The sequence below is a fragment of the Curcuma longa genome, chromosome 1 (assembly GCF_044706935.1).
Source record: "Curcuma longa cultivar G26 ecotype Majalengka, Jawa Barat chromosome 1, ITB_CL_G26_1.1, whole genome shotgun sequence".
In the NCBI taxonomy this organism is placed as follows: Eukaryota; Viridiplantae; Streptophyta; class Magnoliopsida; order Zingiberales; family Zingiberaceae; genus Curcuma; species Curcuma longa.
Window position 1 is genome coordinate 24,335,181 of NC_133861.1, and position 9,183 is coordinate 24,344,363.

Below are 9,183 nucleotides of genomic sequence, written 5' to 3' on the forward strand. Positions count from 1 at the left end.
ATTCGATGGTCAAAGGTTGACCACCATAAACTACACCGGGAATATGATTCTCAGTGATAGTTAGAAAGTCCCGAAACGATCGTGACAAACATTGTTGCTTGGTTTCCGGAATAAGGTTTCTCTCGATTCGATCGTCATCGATCATCGGCTAGTACCGAAGACGATGACGTGACTCGTGGCTTCCGAAGTCGTCCAGACGGGAGCTTGGCGTAGATCACCAGTAGAGGCGGGACTCCGACGAGGATCGCTCGATTGATTCAACACTGTTCAAACATCATCTGCAAGGTACATGTAGAATAATCTTTTATTCTGTAAATTTTAATTGTGGACTTAGAATAATTTTATTCTGTAAAATTTTAATTTCCTGCAATGTCTTGTACTTATTATTACCTGCTATGCATGCGTGTGTTGTTTAATAATTAGTTGTAATTATTTGTTATATTTCCGCTGCGCACATTTACAAAACGTGTAGACATGCGCATTGCACCGGGACGATCCCAATAGTTTTCACATCGATCTGCTATACCTCATAGTCATAATGAGCAGCTATGGCAAGAAGTATCTGAATGGATTTAAAGCATTGTTACTGGTGAAAAAGTTTCATCATAGTCAATTCTTTGCTTCTGACGATATCCTTTTGCTACTAATCTAGCTTTGTAGGTAATCATATTACCGTCCATGTCAATTTTCTTCTTGAAAATCCATTTGCACCCAATGGGCTTAATGCCCTCAGGTGGGTCAACCAAGTTTCAAACTTAGTTTTCATACATGGAATCTATTTCCGACTTTATGGCTGTTAACCATTTATCACTTTTTAAACTTTTCAAAACTTCTTTATAACCACTAGGTTCCTCATTTCAATGAGTAACACTTCTTTAGATTCACTTACAAGAAATTCATCTCTCTGGAATATTGTATGTCCTATTGGATTTTCGAAGAGGTTGTATCTCTAAAGGTTCATCCGATGGCTCATCATTATGAGTAATTGGTTTTAATTCTTGACTAGGTGTCTCATTAATATTTACTTGAGTCTCTTGAACTTCACTAAGTTTGACTCTACTCCCAATGTTCTCCTGCAAGAGAAACTCTTTCTCTAGGAACACAACATGCCTTGAACCAAACACCTTTTGTTCTATGAGATGATAGAATTGGTAACTCCTTGTTTCTTTAGGGTATCCAATAAATGAATAGACATTTATCAAATTTAGCTTCCAGCTTATCTGACATAATCCACATAAGCAAGACAATCCCATACCTTTAAGTAAGATAAGTGAGGTTTCTTACTACTCCATATCTCATATCAAGTAGTAGAGACAACCTTGGTCAGGACTCTGTTAAGCAAGTAAATAACAGTATCAAGTGTGTAATCCTAAAGGGATTTAAGAAGATCTGCATGGTTCATCATTGGCCTTATCATGTCTAACAAGGTTCGATTTCACTTTTTAGATACACCATTATGTTGAGGTGTATACGGCGGAGTCCATTGACACAGTACCCATTGTCTCTTGGATAACCCTTAAACTCCTGACTTAAGTATTCACCACCTTGATTAGATCGAAGTATCTTAATACTTTTGACAAGTTATTTCTCTACTTCATTTTTGAATTATTTGAACTTTTCAAAGACCTCAGATTTATATTTCATAAAATATACATACCCATGTCATGAATGATCAACAATAAAGGTAATGAAGTAGCCATAACCTCTCTATGCTTGAGTTGACATTGGACGACATACATCAATATGTATAAGGCCAAGTAAGTTTCCCACTATTTCTTCTTTTCCAGTAAAGGGTGACTTAGTCATCTTGCCCTTCAAGAATGATTCAGATATATCAAATGAATTTAATTCAAATGATTCTAAACTATCAATTTTTTGGAGTCCAGACATTTGTTTCTTGCTTATATGGTCAAGATGGCAATGCCACTAATAGGAGGTTAACGGATCATCTGTTCGAGCGGGTTTGTTCCTTGTTTCGATATTAAATACTTCGTTGAAATTATCTAACACGTAGATACCATTATATGTCATTCCAGTTCCATAAAGAATTTCATTCAAAGTTATGTAACAACAATTGTTACTAAAAGTCAAATGAAAATCTTTTCTATTTAAGTAAGAAATAGAAAACAATGTTCTTTATTAAAGCAGGAACATAATAACAGTTTTCCAACTCTAAGACATGTCCATTAGAAAAATTTAACAAAAATGTTTCAATGGCTACAGGTGCAACCTTTGCTCTGTTACCAACTCGTAAGTTTGAATCTTCTTTTGCAAGTCTTCTACTATTCCTTAGCCTATGCATGTCATTACATATATGAGACCCACCCTAGTATCCAATACCCAAGTGTTTGATGACATTCGATCACAAAAATACCTGAAGAGAGTGGGGCATCGGATGCCTTCTTTCCCTTCATGGACTCAAGATAAGCCTTGCAATTTCTTCTCCAGTGACTCATTTTGCCACAGTGATGACATGGTTCTTTTGAAGCAAGTACAGTAACCTTGGCCTTCTTCTTCTTCCCTTTAGTTTGACGTGTTGACTTTCTCTTAGAACCTTTCTTAAAGGAATCAACCAACATCACAACCTTCTTCTCACTCTTGACAGATGGCTCTCCCTAAAGAATACTGTTGGGTTTTCCGAGCCGCAAAAATGCTTTTTGCGTTGCGGAAACCTCGGAACCCCCTTGCCACTGGATCCGTGCGAAGATAAAAACTAAAAACGTTCATGTACATGTTTAAAAGCCTAGATCTACATTAGATCTAGAAGACGAGATCGTTACCCTCGATGCGTGCCCTTCGCGTATCCCGCTCGTCCACGGTGGAGTCGGATCTCAAGAGCTACTCGTGTAGTCTCCTCTACGGTATCCACTCGGACAAATATGTGGAATCAAAAGCTTAGAGTGTGCTAGCACCCTTAGAGCTTTTGGCAGCAAGTGGAGAAGGGAGAGGAGAAGGAAAAACCAAGAAGAAGGAGAGGGAGAGAGCACTCAACGTGAAGAATGAAAAAAACCCTTCACGTTGAGTGTTTTTCATCCACTTGTGGCCCCCACCATTAAGGCACTTTAATCCCTATTAAAGCCATAAATTCCCATGAGTTACAACCTCTTCTTGTAACCTCCCATGAGGTGGCATGATGATGTGGAGGCTCACCATTGGCCATCACTCATGCCACCTCACCTAAAGGTCAAATGGTCAAGTCAATAATTGACCATGATGTGGCATGAGTCAAGTCAACATAAATGATGACATGGCAAAAAGTCAAGTCAACATTTATGGTGACATGGCACAAAGTCAAGTCAAACTTGACTATAAATTTCTCCTTCTCAAGTCAAGTCAAACTTGACTTCTAATCTCCCAAAGTTGATCAAATCAACTCCACTAGTCTAGTTTGGATTACACCTAACCCAACTTGATTCATCACATGAATCTAATCCTCTTGGTTCATCATATGAACCTAATTTCCACCTAATTGTCCTTTGAGTGTGACCCTATAGGTTCTTGTAACGTTGGCAATGCCCTAAACTCATTTAGGTGCATAAGTAGTGAGCGGTATCTAGCAACACATCACTACTACCCAAGTTACAAGAATGTTGAGATCCAACATCACCTTGTGACTACTAATCGTGACTCTCACAATATGTGACCATGTCCTTCTATCCTTGATATCAAGATTGATTAAACCGAGGCATAGACCGTGTCATCCTCTAATCAATCTATGTCTTGAACTCCAAGTAGACTCACTCAATCAAACGAGCTCAACATCTCATGTTGACTCATTTGGGCATGGCCATGCACTTTAGTGGTCTCACTCTATCAAGAACTAAGATATCACTCCCGTCATATAGGAGGGATAGATCCCATCTACATCACTCACATCCCACTACATAATTTGTTACATACCCAGTAATCGCCTTTATAGTCCACCCAGTTACGGGTGACGTTTGACGAAGCCAAAGTATATAACTCCTTATGTTGGGAACCATGGTGACTTCAGGTCTAAGGACTAATAGTCATACTAATAGCCACATGAGAAAGTATATGACACTCATATAACGATCCATGATACTTTCTCATGGCGGGTCATTCAGTATACATTCTCCAATGCATACCCATGTGTCAACTTGATATCTCATATCCATGACTTGTGAGATCAAGTCATCATGTTGACCTACATGCTAGTCTCTACGCATTAACATTGTCCCTGAATGTTAATACTTGACTAGGAATGCTTTAGAGTAGAGTTCTCTATATCATCTCACTATCGATTCAACCAATCGATTGATATAGATATGAACCTATTACTCAAGGACATTACTATACTTAGTTATTTGGCACCAATACAAGTAAGTATAATAATCAAAATGAAATGCCTTTATAAAATGTAGAAATATGATACATGGAGTCCATACAACAATCATCAAATGATTGGCTCTAGGGCTCTCACTAACATTTTATAAACGTATTAGAATTATCCCTGATCGAGGAATTGATAAGCACGGACGTCATCGATTCTGTCGAGACTAGCATGTTTGAACTCCTTGGTTAGTCAAGCAGCCAATCTCACTGCTGTCGACATTAGATGTTGAGAGTTAAATGTGGATGCTGGTTAAAGGTAACCAGTTCATTGGAGTGACCTGTCTTAAGACTTCATATGGTTCGATATAAATGTCAATGAAGATCTCAGTGTAGCTTAAGTGCGAGTTTCCTTTGACTTGTAGTATTTACACTTATACTTTGACATCTTAAGCAAGTATCTCCGAGGAGGTGTGGACCCAAGATGATTGGGTATAAGTCGAAGTGTTCGAAGGTGTTTCAATAGCTTACAAAGGATTCACCGCTCCTTGAAAAAGGAGACGTATACCTTGCGGTCGCTTGTCAGGATTGTTACTAAAAGTCTTTGGCCAAAGCATTACATGTCAATCGTACTGTACTCTTGGACACATGCACAAGTAACTTGAATCCACAGGACAAGAAAGCAGCTTAGGCTAGGTGTGATGTAGTCAGCCTAGTGGGAACAGACATATAGACCATGTTCTGAACCAAACGGGTATAAGACGGTAAAAGGAACGAGACACATTTAATTGGAGCTGCTAAAGGGTTTAGAAAATGTTCTGGAATCAATCATTGATTTTTCGTTCAATTAGGGATCATGATGTACTACTAGGTGCCACTCATGATCGTTCCATAATTAATTGTTAATTATGGACGACCAACATAACCAGGAACATATTGGGTCACACGCACTATAAGTTCTCTGAAGGACTTAAAACGAGTTTGAGAATTGGATTCTCAGAATGAGAGAAATAAAGTCTGATTGGACCGGACAGAGGACAATATGATGGAATTCGTCTTACGAAGATGAAATGAACGAAACTGATTTCGTTCAAATCAGGGGTCATTTGATTAGTGAACCAAATGATTCGATTTTGAACCAAATTAAACCAATGTGGTTTGGTTCATGATGGAAGAAGTTTTGCCAGAACAGAAAAAATGAGAAGATTTGTCTTGCGAAGACGAATTGAACAAAATGAGTTTGGGTCAAATCGAAAGTCATTTGGTTATTGAACCAAGCGAACCAAAAATGAACTTGGTTTGCTACAGTGCGGATCTGAACCAATTCAACCTGGTTTAGGTTTTCGAGATTTGATTTTCTTGGTTTTTTGGCTATGAAAAATCAAGAGGGAATAAAATCTAGGGTTTTAATTAAAATCACTGTAGCCCACTACAGTGTTTATATAGTATCGCGCGAGAAGGGGCTCTTGTAGCTCTTCTGCACCGCGACACAAACCCACCCCGTGAAGCCACCTGTTCACCCGCAATGCCGCCTGCATAGGGAAACCTAGGTCTGCCGGCTTCCTTGTTCTTCTTGCCCTGCGCAACATCGGCTTTTCCCTGCCCTACGCGTGACGCCAATTCTCCGCCACGGCAAAACAGAGGACCATCACGCACTGCCCGTCACTGACACTTCGGAGTTGGACGGTTAAGGTTCTCGACGCCGGCTTCTCCATGGTCAAGCCTCTTGCCGGCTGCTACCCTGCTTCCTGTTTGAGTGGATACTGCCGGCTTCCCTTCTATTTTTGGAGGCTGCTGGAGAAGACACGCCGGCCACAAGCGTGAGATTGAGCCTGAGCATCGTTGCATACTCGCGTGGGTGATCACTGGAATCAAGTGTTTCATTCCTTGCTTCTTCTGTTCTCGGCTGCGAAGGAAGGGATGAAGGCCTCTTCTTCCAAACATGAACCGAAGGAAGGGATGAAGACAATCTTCTTCCAAACAGAACTGAAGGAAAGGGAAGAAGACCTTCTCTTCCAAACCAAACCACTGAACCCTTGTGTGGGAGAAGACTCTTTGATTATATTAGGGTTTTACGATCTAGATTCGCTATTCGATTTTGGAAATTGTTTTTGGTTATCGATAGATTTCCGATCGTTTGTCAATTTCACGGGAGCTTATGAAGCTTCCAGAAATTGTCCCATCATTGTCGAAAAGAGTTTCCGATTAGTTTGTCTTAATTCGATGGTCAAAGGTTGGCCACCATAAACTACACTGGGAATACGATTCTCGATGATAGTTAGAAAGCCCCGAAACGATCGTGACAAATATTGTTGCGTGGTTTCCGAAATAAGATTTCTCTCGATTCAATCGTCATCGATCATCGGCTAGTACCGAAGACGATGACGTGACTCCTTGAACCAAACACCTTTTGTTCTATGGGATGATAGAATTGGTAACTCCTTGTTTCTTTAGGATATCCAATGAATGAATAGACATTTATCAAATTTAGCTACCAGCTTATCTGACATAATCCTCTTCACATAAGCAGGACAATCTCATACCTTTAAGTAAGATAAGTGAGGTTTCTTACTACTCCATATCTCATATGAAGAAGTAGAGACAACCTTGGTTGGGACTCTGTTTAGCAAGTAAATAACAGTATCAAGTGTGTAATCCTAAAGGGATTTAAGAAGATCTGCATGGTTCATCATTGGCCTTACCATGTCTAACAAGGTTCGATTTCACTTTTTAGATACACCATTATGTTGAGGTGTATACGGCGAAGTCCATTGAGATAGTACCCATTGTCTCTTGGATAACCCTTAAACTCTTGACTTAAGTATTCACCACCTTGATCAGATCGAAGTATCTTAATACTTTTGACAAGTTATTTCTCTACTTCATTTTTGAATTATTTGAACTTTTCAAAGACCTCAGACTTATATTTCATAAAATATACATACTCATATCATGAATGATCATCAATAAAGTTAATGAAGTAGCCGTAACCTCTCTATGCTTGAGTTGACATTGGACAGCATACATCAATATGTATAAGGCCAAGTAAGTTTCCCACTATTTCTTCTTTTCTAGTAAAGGGTGACTTAGTCATCTTGCCCTTCAAGCATGATTCAGATGTATCAAATGAATTTAATTCAAATGATTCTAAACTATCAATTTTTTAGAGTCCAGACGTTTGTTTCTTGCTTATATGGCCAAGACGGCAATGCCACTAATAGGAGGTTAACAGATCATCTGTTTGAGCGGGTTTGTTACTTGTTTCGATATTAAATACTTCATTGGAATTATCTAACATGTAGATACCATTATATGACATTCCAGTTCCATAAAGAATTCCATTCAAAGTTATGTAACAACAATTGTTACTAAAGTCAAATGAAAATCTTTTCTATTTAAGTAAGAAATAGAAACAATGTTCTTTATTAAAGTAGGAACATAATAACAGTTTTCCAACTCTAAGACATGTCCATTAGGAAAATTTAACAAAAATGTCCCAATGGCTACAGTTGCAACCTTTGCTCTGTTACCAACTCGTAAGTTTGAATCTTCTTTGGCAAGTCTTCTACTATTCCTTAGCCCATGCATGTCATTACATTTATGAGACCCACCCTAGTATCCAATACCCAAGTGTTTGATGACATTCAATCACAGAAATACCTAAAGAGAGTGGGGCATCGGATGCCTTCTTTCCCTTCATGGACTCAAGATAAGCCTTGCAATTTCTTCTCCAGTGACTCATTTTGCCACAGTGATGACATGGTTCTTTTGAAGCAAGTACAATAACCTTGGCCTTCTTCTTCTTCCCTTTAGTTTGATATGTTGACTTTCTCTTAGAACCTTTCTTAGAGGAATCAACCAGCATCACAACTTTCTTAGAGGCTCTCCCTAAAGAATAGTTTTCTCTGATGACGTGACAATCTACTTCAATGTGCTTGGTCCTTTCCCGAAATACTGGATTTGTTGCAATATGAATGGATGACTAATTGTCACAATATAAGCTGATTGAGGAATTAACTGGAAAACCCAATTCTTCAATTAAGGCCTTCAACCATATGAGCTCACTTGTGGCTGCTGCCATTGCTCTGTATTCTATCTCAGCACTGGATCTTGACACAACATATTATTTTTTACTTTTCCAAGACAATAAATTTCCACCTACGAACATATAATATCCAGTTGTTGATCTTCCATCTTGATGATCTCCTGCCCAATCTGCATCGCAGTATCCCACAATTTTTGTATTATGGTTATTTCCCATACAGATTCCTTTTCCTGGTGTCCCTTTCAGATAGTGGAGGATTCTTTCTACTGCTTTCCAATGACTTTTCTTTGGTTCGTGCATGTTTTGGCTAAGTTGTTTTACTACAAATGAAATATTTGGACGAGTAATGGTTAGGTAAATCAATTTACCTACTAACCTTTGGTATTGCTAATGCCCCCACCCCAAGGATTGTCATTATCATTTTCTTTCTTAGATATGAAGTAGGGGCTATCTACTGATTTTTCTCCAAGTTCTCCAGTTTCTTGTAAGAGGTCAAGTGTATACTTTCGTTGGGATAGAACTAGCCCATTATGAGAGTAGGCTAGTTCTATACCTAGGAAGTATTTTAGTTTTCCTAAATCGTTGATCTTGAATTTAGAATTGAGAAATGATTTAACTTGATTTATTAGATTTATATCATTTCTTGTAATAATTGTTGGGATGTATACTATAAGTCTAGCTTTTGTATGAACATCCTTATTTGAAATATTTTGAAATGAGAATCACATTGGTCAAATGTCTGCATTTTATAATGTAGTTATCCACTTAATTTATATTGTAGATAACATGGTGTGTGGTGTCACACACAGAAGATCATGTTATCAGTTCTTTATAAATTATAAATA